This window comes from Schistocerca cancellata, chromosome 6 (genome assembly GCF_023864275.1).
Source record: "Schistocerca cancellata isolate TAMUIC-IGC-003103 chromosome 6, iqSchCanc2.1, whole genome shotgun sequence".
In the NCBI taxonomy this organism is placed as follows: domain Eukaryota; kingdom Metazoa; phylum Arthropoda; class Insecta; order Orthoptera; family Acrididae; genus Schistocerca; species Schistocerca cancellata.
The window spans coordinates 194,023,525-194,038,117 of NC_064631.1; the positions used below are offsets into that span (position 1 = coordinate 194,023,525).

The 14,593-nt window shown below is 44.9% G+C and overlaps 1 pseudogene; it reads right to left on the reverse strand.

Annotated features, from left to right (window-relative positions):
- Positions 1-2,074: 2,074 nt before the first annotated feature.
- Positions 2,075-2,192, reverse strand: LOC126089512 (5S ribosomal RNA; annotated as a pseudogene).
- Positions 2,193-14,593: the final 12,401 nt, after the last annotated feature.

Consider the following 14,593-nt stretch of genomic DNA (forward strand, 5'->3'; position numbering starts at 1 on the left):
GTCTGGGGAACGTGGTGGATACTCCACACCGCCCGTCGTATCGGCCGCCGCACAGCAGCCGTCAACTCGGCGCGGCGTGCTACAACACGCGCGGCACACACCGAGTACCGCTGGCGCCGCACACGATGTCAATAACTGGCGCCAGTAAACGCGTCGTCGCGGGGTTAGCGGCAGCGTACACACCACTTTCGATACGGATTACCCTGGCGGCGCTGCCCTTGCCACCAGAGTGAGCAACCGTATAAGGGCGCCATCTACGAACACTCTGATTGGCCGGACCTGCGGATTTAAGCGAGCTCCCTGAGCCCGTTGAACCAGTTCAATCTTCGCCGATGACTGTGATACTACCCGGCTGCTGGATTCACGACGACCGAACCGTACTGTGGTCTCCCTGGCTGGAAACTTGCGACGCGTCGGTATAGACTGGTTGGCAGTGGTTTGGACTTGTATTCTCTACTAGTGACTGATTTCTCCTTGGCGCTACAGCCAGCGAAGTGTTGTATAGTCGAACTTAAGTTTTGTTTTGAGTGACAGAAGGTCAAATAAATTTGGTTATCACGGAATATTTGTTGTGTTATATTGCGGACATAACAGCACCTCTACGGCCTACCCATCTTCCTGGTAGATTTGCGTCGAGATACACCCTAACACGATTTTGGTAGTGGGCTGGGGCACCATCTTGTTGAAAGTAAACTCTTCCCTTTCCATAAAAGTCTCGGATGGCAGGTAAAATGGATGTCTGAAGCTTCTGAAGGTACACCACACCGGTAACTGTGCCGTCAAAGAAGAATGGCCCAATCACGGAATATTTGTTGTGTTATATTGCGGACATAACAGCACCTCTACGGCCTACCCATCTTCCTGGTAGATTTGCGTCGAGATACACCCTAACACGATTTTGGTAGTGGGCTGGGGCACCATCTTGTTGAAAGTAAACTCTTCCCTTTCCATAAAAGTCTCGGATGGCAGGTAAAATGGATGTCTGAAGCTTCTGAAGGTACACCACACCGGTAACTGTGCCGTCAAAGAAGAATGGCCCAATCAAGCCCCGGTAAGACAACCCACACCACACATTTACTACTGGCAAATTCACGGCTTTGTTTACATGGACGTTCGGATTTTCGGCGGCCCAGTACATGAAATTGTGGCGATTTACTATACCATTGAGTTTGAACTGTGCCTCATCAGACCACACAATCATCTCTGCAAACTCTTCAGTGTTGCGCACCATGTTAGTAAACCACTAGCATTCTACGATCTCGGTCGTCCTCGTTCATTGCGTGTAACAATCGTGGGATGTAGCACTTCCAGTTTGCTGTCTTCAAAATTCGCCGAACACTTGAGCGACTGACTCCAGTTTCACGGGCACACTGTCTCACAGACTTCTGTGGTGAGCGAGTGAATTGTTGTAACACACGACGGAAGTTAGCTGGACTTGTTACTGTTACAGTTCGTCCAGATCGGTGTTTGTGCACATCTTTAACACAGCCTTCGGCTTCAGATTTGTCTCGAATGCGACGAATCGTTAAACGTGTCGGTGGCTGTGTTTGATACTCATTTCGCCATTGCCGTTGAACGTTATTAATGTTTTCGTACTTAAAATACCACTTCAAAACTGACTTCCTTTCATCGAATGTAAGCCTTGCGCCAGCTATGTTTACTCGAGTAACTAGGTGCACTAAGAACAAAACACTGACTATCTGGCGACTGTCATCTGACAAAACAAAACAACGCAATACAACGCTTGTATGGCGATTTCAGGAACTACAAACTATTACACTACCAAAGATGAGACAACTCCGTCAATTAATTTGACAGTTATGGGCTTTCAAACAGTGGATACATTTTTTTGGACCGCTCTGTATTAATAAAGCACTCCGTCTGCAGGCCACAAGTGGCCCATCGAGACCATCCGACCGCCGTGTCATCCTCAGTTGAGGATGCGGATAGGAGGGGCCTGTTGTCAGCACACCGCTCGCCCGGTCGTTACGATGGTTTTCTTTGACAGGAGCCGCTACTATTCGGTCGAGTAGCTCCTCAATTGGCATCACGAGGCTGAGTGCACCCCGAAAAATGGCAACAGCGCATGGCGGCCCGGATGGTCACCCATCCAAGTGCCGGCCACGCCCGACAGCGCTTAACTTCGGTGATCTGACGGGAACCGGTGTATCCACTGCGGCAAGGCCGTTGCCGCTCTGTATTAATCCATATCTAAAATTAGACAAACGACAGCCTAAACTAAATTACAGAGTCCGTGAAATATTTCATCAACACCTTCAATTCTGCACTGTTAAAATAGAAAACACGTAAAAATTAAGAATATGTATATAGTCATGGACTTGCATCATCTGCCCCAAGCGTGGGTGATGTAATGTGGTTTGCCTATATTAAGGTGCATAAAATATTTTCCGAGCCAGTGTCGTTTTGGCCACCTCGTATGCAGCAGTACTTGAAAAAGATTGAATCACCAACGAAAGGATAACATTCTACGAGTCGGGGCTTGGAATGTCAGAAGTCTGGACGTGGTAGGCAAGCTGGAAAATCTGAAAAGCGAAATAGTAAGGATTAGTGTAGACATGATGGGGGTCTGCGACGTGAAATGGAAAGAAGACAACGATTTCTGGTCTGATGAGCATAGGATAATATCAGAAGCAGCGGAAAATGGTATAACGGGATTAGGATTCGTTATGAACAGGAAGGTTGGCCAGAAAGTGAGTTACAGTGAACACTTCAGTGATACGGGAAGATATCAGATTACATCATGGTTAGAGAGGGATTCCGAAATCAGATACTGGATTGTAAGACTCAGATCACAGTTTATTAGTGACGAAGATTAGGCTGCGGTTTAAGCGAGTAGTCAGGAAAAATCAATACCCAAAGAAGTCTGATGGGGAATTACTAAGGAATGAAGAGATACTGTTGAAGTTCTCTGAGGCCGTAGATACTGTTATAAGGAAGAGATCAGTAGGCAGTTCCGTTGAAGAGGAGTGGACATGTCTAAATAGGGCAATCACAGAAGTTGTAAAGGCAAACATACGTACAGAGAAGGTAACTGCGAAGAAACCATGGGTAACAGAAGAAACACTTGATCGATGAAAGAAGGAAGTACACAAATGTTCAGAGACATTCAGGAATACAGAAATTCAAGTCACTTAGGAATTAAATAAACAGGAAGTGCAGGGAGCTAAGGCGAAATAGCTGCATGAAAAATGAGAAAAAAGAAGAAAAAAGAAAGATTGACGGACGGACTGCCTCAGCATGTAGAGAAGACAAAACAACATTTGGTGAAATTAACACAAAGGGTGGCAACATTAAGGGTGCCATGGGAATTCCACTGTCAAATGCAGAGGATCGAGCAGATTGGCGGAAACCATACATAGAAGGCCTATATGAGGGGAATACTTGTCTGATTATGGAAGTCATAGGGGAATCAGAATTTAAAAGAGCTTCGGAAATGGGCCAAATGGAAACAAAACTACTATTCACGTTGATGTATAGAATGTATGAGTCTGACGATATGCTGTCTAACATTCGGAGAAACCTTATCCATTCAGTTCTGAAGACTGCAAGAGCAGATTTCGCACGATCAACTTAAAATCTCACGCAACCAAGTTGCTGACAACAATAATATAAAGAAAAATGGAAAAGATAATTTAGGATGTGTTAGATGACGGTCTGTTAGGATTTTAGGAAAGTAAAGGCACCAGAGAGGCAATTCTGACGTTGCGAGAGATAAGGAAAGCAAGTTTAAAGAAAAATCACGACAGGCTCATACAATTTGTCGACCTGGAAAAGCGTTCAACAATGTAAAGTAGTGCAAATGTTCGAAATTATGAGAAAAATTCGTGTAAGTTTTTGGGAAAGACGGGTAATATATAATGTGTACAAGAGCCAAGAGGGAACAATGAGAGTGGAAATCCAAGAACGAAGTGATCGGATCAAAAAGGGTGTGAGACAGGGATGTAGTCTTTCGTCCCTACTGTTCAGTCTATACATCATAAAGGCAATGGCGGAAATAAAACAAATGTCAAAGAGTTTAATTAAAGTTTAATGTGAAAGGATATCAATGATAAGGTTAGCTGATGACATCTCTATCTTCAGTGAAAGTGAAGAAGAATTACAGGACCTGCTGAATGGAATGAACAGTGTAATGACTACATACTATGGATTGAGAGGAAATAGAAGATAGACGAAAGTAATGAGAAGTAGGATACGTGAGAACATCAAGGAACTTAACCACATTGTTGGTGACAGAGAAGTAGATAAAGTTAAGGAATTATGCTGCCTAGGCAGCAAGATAACCCTGAAGGACGGAGGATCGAGGACATAAAAAGCAGACTAGCACTGGAAAAAAGAGCATTCCTGCCCAAGAGAAGTCTAATAGCTTAAGCTTAAATTTGAGGAAGAAATTTCTGAGAATGTACGTTTAGAGCACAGCATTGGATAGTAGTGAAACATGGACTATGGGAAAACCGGAGCAGAAGAAAATCGGAGCATTTGAGATGCGGTGCTACAAAAGATCACAGTAAATTATGTGGACTGACAAGAAAGGAATGAGAAGGTTTTCCTGGAAAATCGGCGAGGAAAGCAATATGTGGAAAGAAAGGTATGGAAAAAATCGACAAGGAGAAGGAATAGGATGGTAGGACGTCTGTTAAGACAACACGGAATAACTTCTATAGTACTAGAGGGAGCTGTAGATGATTAACGCTGCAAAGGGATCCAGATACTGGAACACATCCAGCAAATAACTGAGGACGCAGGTTGAAAGTACTACTCTGAGATGAAGAGGTTGGTACGTGAGAGAAATTCGTGGTGGGTCGCATCAAACCAGTCACAAGACTCATAAAAAAGAAAAAAAAACTTCAGTGGCCTTTAATTACTTGAAAAGGCAGCTGCAAAACAACAGCAATCACCCAACGTGGAGAAACTAATAACAACAGCATTGAAAAGATGACAAGCAGTGCGTAAATGCAAGAGTATTTGTGGTGGGCATCGTCCGAATTAACAAAATTAGAAATTCACTGGAATAATGAAAGATTACTAATGATATGAGTGTGTGTGTGTGTGTGTGTGTGTGTGTGTGTGAGAGAGAGAGAGAGAGAGAGAGAGAGAGAGAGAGAGAGAGGGCGGGAGAAGTCGTGATACAACGGCAGTAGAGTTCAGCTTGGTAGTTTTCAAGGACAGATCATGATCGTCACTATGTGCTACCATCGGCAAATTTGCAGATATGGTATAGCGACATACGATTAATAAAACCAATGAGACAACTGTTCCTCGTATTACTTGCTTTCGTTATTCTTCTCAGGTTTCAGCACTCAGTAAAGATTTAATTCAAGATGGTGCCTAAACTGTACAGTAGGTTCCTCGGATCTGGCTCCTACAGAAGCGCCTGACGTATCCTCAAAATATAGCTAAAAAGTGTGGACCGGCTGCTCCCTCTGGATCCTGTGTAAAGAGTCCTGTCTAGAGAAAAACGAAAGTAGTTTTTGCGACCCACCTAACTGAATCTTTTTGCGCGTTCTGAAGCGTCTCTGTTGAGAAGTTAGGTTACTGGGCTCTGGCTAATTTTCGCCGCCAGTTTCACCTTGCATACATATCACCATGCGAGAGATGAAGCTTTCCAACAAATTGCTTCTTTTAACAGAAATAACTAACTTGGGATAGTTGGTACGTTATTAGTGCCACTCATTTGCAGCCACAGAAATCAGAGAAAATTACTATTACGCCTAAATAAAATGATTATTGTCATCTCTCGGTATCTTCAGAGACTCATACGTAAAATTAATACTGAAATTTAACTGTTTAATAGCTAATAACATCTTCATATCAATTTTTAATTTATTTCAGTTCTTTTGCATCTCATTACATGGTTCCTAAACTTAAACATTATACAGGGTGGCCCATTGATAGTGACCGGGCCGAATATCTCACGAAATAAGCGTCAAACGAAAAAACTACGAAGAACGAAACTCGTCTAGCTTGAAGGGGGAAACCAGATGGCGCTATGGTTTGCCCGCTAGATGGCGCTGCCATAGGTCAAACGGATATCAACTGCGTTTTTTAAAAATAGGAACCCCCACTTTTTATTACATATTCGTGTAGTACGTAAAGAAATGGACCGTTTACCAATTGCGGAAAAGGCCTATATCGTTTTGATGTGTGGTTATTATGATCAAAATGCCCAACGGGGGTGTGCTATGTATCCTGCTCGGTATCCTGGACGACATCATCCAAGTGTCCGGACCGTTCGCGGGATAGTTACATTGTTTAAGGAAACAGGAAGTGTTCAGCCACATGTGACACGTCAACCACGACCTGCAACAAATGATGATGTCCAAGTAGGTGTTTTAGCTGCTGTCGGGGCTAATCCGCACATCAGTAGCAGACAAATTGCGCGAGAATCGGGAATCTCAAAAACGTCTGTGTTGAGAATGCAACATCAACATCGATTGCGCTTGTGCCATATTTCTATGCACCAGAAATTGCATGGCGACGACTTTGAACGTCGTGTTCAGTTCTGCCACTGGGCACAAGATAAATTACGGGACGATGACAGATTTTTTTGCACACGTTCTATTTAGCGACGAAGCGTCATTCACCAACAGCGGTAACGTAAACCGGCATAATATGCACTATTGGGCAACGGAAAATCCACGATGGCTGCAACAAGTGGAAAATCAGCGACCTTGGCGTGGTAATGTAAGGTGCGGCATTATGGGAGGAAGGATAACAGGCCCCCATTTTATCTATGGCGATCCAAATGATGCAATGTATGCTGATTTCCTACGTAATGTTCTACCGATGTTACTACAAGATGTTTCACTGCATGACAGAATGGCGATGTACTTCCAACACTATCTATGTCCGGCACATCGATGGCATGCGGTTGAAGCGATATTGAATAGCATATTTCATGACAGGTGGATTGGTCGCACGTTCACCGGATCTGACGTCCCCGGATTTCTTTCTGTGGGGAAAGTTGAAGGATATTTGCTATCGTGATGCACCGACAACGTCTGACAAATGCACTGAGGTTGACGGACATCATTTTGAGCATTTATTGCATTAATGTAGTATTTATAGGTAATCACGCTGTAACAGCATGCGTTCTCAGAAATGATAAGTTCACAAAGGTACATGTATCACATTGGAAGAACCGAAATAAAATGTTCAAACGTACCTACGTACTGTATTTTAATTAAAAATCCTACCTGTTACCAACTGTTCGTCTAAAATTGTGAGCCATATGTTTGTGACTATTACAGCGTCATCTATCACAAAGCGAAAAACATGGTCCAACTAAAACATGCATATTTCCTTACGTCTACACGTACTACACGAATATGTAATAAAAATGGGGTTCCCTATTTTAAAAAACGCAGTTGATATCCGTTTGACCTATGGCAGCGCCATCTAGCGGGCCAATCATAGCACCATCTGGTTTCCCCCTTCAAGCTAGACAAGTTACGTTCTTTGTAGTTTTTTCGTTTGACGCTTATTTCGTGAGATATTTGGCCCGGTTACGATCAATGGACCACCCTGTATAGTCAGACCTTCTGGGAATGGCATCGTAGGATGTTAAAACCCAGTTTGACTGGAACCAGAGCCTAGATCTAGGCGTTTGAGGTGTGAACACGTGTGGAGTCGGTACATGATACAGGCGGTTACGGATACAAGTGTGTGTCTTTCTAGAACTCGGAGTTGTATGTAAGTTTTTTCTTTCCTATTTCAGAATGCCCATCAATGGTAGCAGTGGAACATGATTTGAGGACTGCGGATGAACGCACCTGTAGGCTGGTTGTGCTTCAGCAAGGAAAGCCAGTCCACGATCCTAGCTTGCAAAGGAGCTCAAGAAAGAAAGTAAGCCAGTGTAGCTAGTTATTTCCGGCCGTTGGCGCAGCAACGAGTGGGCATGTAGCAGGAAGAGTTAGCGAGGCTGGCGACATCGTAAATAGTGTCAGCAGGTAGACGGCCGGGGGAGGTAGGGGGGGGGGAGACTGGCGCGCGAGTAGGGGAGGCAGGTGTAATTGCGGGCTGGCCATTCATCGCTCACCCTACCTTCCCCCTCCCTGTCCTCCTTCCCCTACTGCCATTCCTCCAATCAACCCACCGCCACCGGTACACCGCTGCTATTGCTGTTACAGCCTACAACAGAACTATTGTTGTCGTGATCGTCTTTCATGAGACTGGTTTGATGCACCTCTCCATGAGTATATCCTGTTCAAGCCTCTTCATCTCCTCAGCTACTGCAGCCTATATCCTGCTGAATCTGCTTCCTATAATATCTTCGATGCATTTCTCTACTGTAACAACTGCTGCTGAGGGATAGCTTACATGATCGATGCTGTGCCTAGCGCAAGCGTAATTCTTGAAGTCGTTTGGTCAAGATGAGAACATACAGGGTGAGAACTATTGAACTATATCAAATAAAATCGACATAACTTCTGAACGGTTTGTTTTAGGACGTTCAAACTGCACGGTTGTCCGCGGGGCATGATGGGAATTAGTATGCGCATTGTCGTTTGGCTTAGCGACGACGCCCACTTTCATGTGGATGGTTTCGTCAATAAGCAAAATTGGCGCATTTCGGGGACTGATAATCATTTTGCGATTGAGAAGTCTCTTTGTCCCCAACGGTTGACTGTCCAGTCACAGAATAATCGGTGCGATATTTTTCGATGGAACAGTGACTTCCGAAAGGTACGCGAAGGTTTTGGAGGATGATTTCGTTCCCATTATCCAAAGTGACCCTGAATTAGACAAGATGTGGCTCATCCAGGAGCTCGACCCCATCGAAGCAGGAGAGTGTTTGATGTCCTGGAGGTGCAATATGATGACTGCATTCTGGCTAAGGGGTACCCAGAGGCCACTGGCATGGGCGTCGACTGGCCGCCATATTCTCAGGCTGTGAACACATCCGACTTCTTTCTGTGGGGCTATATTAAAGACAAGGTGCACAGCAATAAGCCCAAGACCATTTCCGAGCTGATAGCAGCCATTCGGGAGGTCATCGACAGTATCGATATCGCGACACTTCAGCTGGTCATGCAGAATTTCGCTAGTCGTCTGCGCCACGTCATCGCCAATGACGGCAGGCATATCCTACATGTCATAACCTGAATACGAATATCTGTAGCGTTGTTGACATGTTGAATAAAGCGTGTGCATGCCATAGTTTGTATTTAATTTACTTTTTTTCATATAGTTGTCACACTGTATAAGGAACGTCTGTTGCGGATCTCATGTTCAGCAGTGTGCTCTGAAGAATGTTCTGCAACACACTTATCCCCTGTCTTCAGATCTGCCATAGATCGCCGCGTATTCTGTTTCACCGAGCGGTGAAGCCTCCGACCCCCAGGTTCTGTGACCAGGCGTGGAAGTGTGCTGCGCCAAATACTACAAGGAATATAAATTCGTATGTTTCATTGGACAGCGCACTTGAGCTTACATACGGATTTTGTGAACTGCGAAATAAGCATATCTGCTTGTTGTCGTGACACCATGGTCTTCACTTGCTTCTGCTCTAGTCGACAACGAGGTATCCGACGTTTCCTGAAAAATCAGAAACTTTATTGCCGGCCGGAGTGGCCGTGCGGTTCTAGGCGCTACAGTCTGGAACCGAACGACCGCTACGGTCGCAGGTTCAAAACCTGCCTCGGGCATGGATGTGTGTGATGTCCTTAGGTTAGTTAGGTTTAATTAGTTCTAAGTTCTAGGCGACTGATGACCTCAGAAGTTAAGTCGCATAGTGCTCAGAGCCATTTGAACCAGAAATTTTATTTCTTTAAAGTATCAGATAAATCAGAGACTTTATTTCTTTAAAGTATCACACGGTGCATTCATATACATAATTGTGATTTCCCTAAATCACTCCAGGCAAATGCCGGGATGGTTGCTCTGAAAGGGTACGGCCGACTTCCTTCCCCTTCCTTCCCTAATCCGATGAGACCGATGACCACGCTGTCTGGTCTCCTTCCCCAAACAACCAACCAACATATACATAATTCCCGTCATTATTTCAAAGGATCCTAACTTGGAAACTACGTCCACTAGGAATAGAGAATCGTGTTTTGTTCTAAACGTGTAGCAGCTCTCGAAAACTTTTTTCTTTGGCCTTTGTTGCAGATCTGTCTTGGATTGCATCAAAGTCGAGACACACCAGGAGAAGCAGGAGAGCAGAAAGCTTAACATCTGACGTGACCTAATGTGCGATAGTGTGTAGGACTGTTGATATTTTTAAAAAATCGGGATTCCAATACATCGATATTTAAGAAGTACCACTGTAGACTCTTGCTACGTCGAAAGAAACTATCGATATATTGATAGATCAACGGAGATCATCCCATAAAAATATCGGCTTCACATTGTAATTATACTGCCGGTTTTAGAGGTGTATATTTAAGTATTAATTTATTATTAGATATTTTGTACGTCAACAAACTAGCAGCCTGATTATCGCACCTAGAGCGAAAGGAAAACGATCCACGTTCACGCTTGGCGATAACCACTTTGCTAACAGTGGTAACTCCATGTAAGTGGCGCAATAAAAGGTGTCCGATGGTCGTTCGGTATCGTCACATATCGGATTTTTCCGGAACACTTCGTGTCGACTTCCTTGTCTTTTTTTCTTCTTTTTTTTTTTTTTTTTTTTTTTTTTTTTTTTTTTTTTTTTTTTTCAACGCCAGCGATCTAGCATTCGTAGCGTCAAAATTGCGTGGCGAAGTTAAACGTTGAATTTTCTGCTAGTGGCGCCAAGAGCCGATTATGTCACCATTTCCCCTCAAACGTCTCCGCCAACCGCAAAGACCAGCCTTGTCTTTTAGATTTTTGTTCATCATTTTCAGCATGATTTTGAAGAACGACGATGTTAAGAAATAGCACACTATTTGCCTCAAAAATTGCTTTTTAACGCAACTGGTGCGCTATTTCTTCACATCAGAAATCTTGTTGTTCCATTCACACTACCAGTCCCCAGTGCAGTCGGACTTCTTCTTTTGTGCCACATATACTTGCATCACACAGTCAAAGAGAAAGCTCGAACGTGATGGAATTTCAAAAAGCAGTAAGACCCCCTAATACAGTGACAGTAAAATAATGTTCTACTGCAGTTTCAAAAGAACATTTTCAAATATGTATTAAAAATGTGAAAAAATATAATAAAAAACAAATGTAGCGGCACTCGATATTGCCACTTTGATATGGGTACGTCTTGGATATACGTCGTCGATATATATCGATATTTTTGGGAAAGATAACGATATATGGACATCGTGTCAGCATCCCAAATAGTGTGATAGATCCATTTTTCTTCTCAGAGAAAAACATACAGGAAATTGTCCGCGGCTCGTGGCCTTGCGGTAGCGTTCTCGCTTCCCGCGCACGGGGTCCCGGGTTCGGTTCCTGGCGGGGTCAGGGATTTTCTCTGCCTCGAGATGACTGGGTGTTGTGTGTCTTTCATCATCATTCCATCATCATTGACTCGCAAGTCACCGAAGTGGCGTCAGCTAAAAAGGACTTGCAATTTCGGCGGCCGAACACCCGGCATCGGGTCTCCCGGCCAGCAATGCCGTACGATCATTTCATTTCATACAGGAAATGTTTAATTATACAATTCGAAAACTGCCTGCCAGTACGGAACGAAGAGCTGCATCCGTCCTTCGTCTTACATCGTGATGATGCACGCCACATTAGAGTTTGAATGTGCAGCATGTGTTGAACGACACATTTCCTAAGAGGTGGATGGTCGTAATGGTGCCCCGCGATGTCCCGAATGTCACGCTGCTAGACTGCTTTTTGTGGAGTTACGTCAAGGACTGCATGTAAACAACACCAGACAACGACATTGCTACCGTTCGTTTACGAATCAATGAAGCAACCAGAGCTGTTGGTGGTGCCATGCTGACCCGTACATGGGCAGAACATGAATGTCGCCATGATGTTCGACGCCCGACGATTGTACGCACTGAAATTCTCGCATAATAGGAAAACAATTTTGAGATCAGCTAGACGTTTTAAAACAAATCACGATGTTCTGTCTCTAATAGTTACCACGTTATGATTTCTAATCTTTTATCACTTACATTTTTGAGTTTTTTGCTGAAATGCTTTCGGAGCGTATTCATTCCTCTCGATATCTGCAGCAGCTGATGTGCGTTGCGCATACCATCCATACACGGTACGATATATTGCGAAATGTGCTGAACGAGAGCCAGTATTTTTGGAGCTGTGCAGTATTCCACAATATATTGCGTAAACCGTCAATAGCGATCTCAGATGGTCAATATTATTGCGAAATGCTCAGTATTGCACATAAATATTAAGCGTAAGACGACCCCTTAGCCAGTTTTTCTTTCACGCCTGAGGACATGTTCCATCAAGGTCTACCTTTTGATAGTGAAGCTGTGCTGTTAAGCTTTTTCTACGATGCAGGGATTAAACGCCCCTCCACCAGGCACTAGATCTAGAAATATACGTAAACATCAGAAATCTTCCTTACCACCCCATTTCAAAAGCTTCTATTATCCTTTTGTCTGAAGGGCTAATTGTCCACATTTTACTTCCATATAAATACTTACATAAAAGGCTTCCCGACATTTACATTAATATTCAGTGTTGCCGCATTCCTCATTTTGAGAAACTCTTTTCTCACTATTATAAATCTACACAAATCTACATATTATACTGAAGCGCCAAAGAAACTGATATAAGAATGCGTATTCGGACACAGAGAAATGTAAACAGTCAAAATACGACGCTGAGGTCGGCAACGCCTATATAAGACAGCAAGTGTCTGGTGCAGTTGTTACATCGGTTACTGCTGCAGGTTATCAAGATTTATGTGAGTTTGAAAGTGGTGTTCTAGTTGGCGCACGAGCGGTGGGACACAGTATCTCCGAGGTAGCGATGAAGTGGGGATTTTCCCGTACAACCATTTTATGAGTGTACCGTGAATATCAAGAATTGGGTAAAACATCAGATCGACGACATCGCTGCGGCCGGAAAAAGATCCTGCAAGCACGGGGCCAACGACGACTGGAGACAATTGTTCAACTTGACAGAAGTTTAACCCTTCCGCAAATTGCTGCAGATTTCAATGCTGGGCCATCAACAAGTTCTGGTACCGCGCGCCGCTGAATTTGAATCCGCGCCAGACGTTACGGACGTCGAAGACCCATAGAGGTCTCGGCACCATCGCGCCGTAAGCTGTGGCGGCGCGCGACTCCTGGCCCGCTTTTTAGTACGAGGGCGCCACAGTGGAACACGTGGTTACACCAGCCAATAGCGGTTCCCCCCGATAGCGTACTTAAGCACCTGCCTCTCGCTCAGCCAGCCCAGGCAATCATCGTAGGTCGTACCACTCGCTCCTTCCGGCTACTGGATTTCTCCCTTACCGTCTGCGCCCGTCCTGTCCGCCTCACCCCCACCCTCACCTACCTTGGCCTCACCATTGACCGTCACCTCACCTGGATTCCTCATCTCCGCTCCATCCAATCCAAAGCCCACAACCGCCTCCGACTCCTCAAACTCCTCTCTGGCCGGACACGGGGGTTGCACACCTCTACCATCCTCCACACCTACAAATCCTTAATCCATCCCATCTGTTATGCCAGTCCTGCCTGGATATCTGCCCCCCCCCCCCCAAATTCTATAAGTCCCTCCAGATCCTTGAGCATCATGCACTCTGCCTCGCCTTCCGTATACGCCTCCCATCCCCCACGCGGATCCTCTACGACCTCATTCCTTTCCCCCATCTGCTCCTATTCCTCGAACATATCTGCATCCTCTACACCTCCCGCCGCCTTGATCCCCCTCACCCCCTGGTTGCTCCTCTCCTCTCCCATCCCCGCCCCCTGCCACGTCTTCACTGTTGTGTCCCCCATACCCTCCATCTGTACACCCTTCATCTTCTTTCCCAAGGTGGCTTACCTCAACTCCCCCTCCCAGATGATGCCCTCTCTCGCTCCATTTATCCCTCCTATCAACTCTGATCCTCACTCCCCCTCCTTTCCTCTGTCCTTTTCCTGGGATCCCTCTCCCCCCCTTCCATCCTCTTTTTTCCCCACCTCCCCTCTCTCGGCCCCCTTCTCTCCCCTGAGTCCTTTTGCATTTCCCTCCTCTGCCTCTTCTCATTCCCTCTCGTATCTGCCCTGCCCCTCTCCCCCTTATGTCCTCTCCCTCCTTGGTTCCCCCCTTTCGTTTTTTCCTCTCCTCCCTCCTTGTTTTTCCCCCTTCTCCAGGTCCCCCCCCCCCTATCAGCCTTTGGCTCGGGAATGTCATCTTTGTGCCGCCATTTTTGTGCAGTGTTTTACAGTGAGTGTTCCGTGTTGTGTCTTTTGGGAAGTGTTGCAAACGGCCATCATACTGTCGCTGGGTGTGATTTTTTTTATCTCTTGTGAACAGAAACCAGACTGTCGCCATGTTTTTTAATTGTGTGTCTACTATGTTACTTGTCTGATTCCTGTGTATTTTATTAACATTGCCAACCCCTTTGCTTTCTGTTTTAACTTTCCGCATTTTTCCGCCATTTTACACTTTAAGTCACCGTTTTATCGCCTGTTTTTCTTGTTTCTTTTCTTCTTCCCTTTTTAAA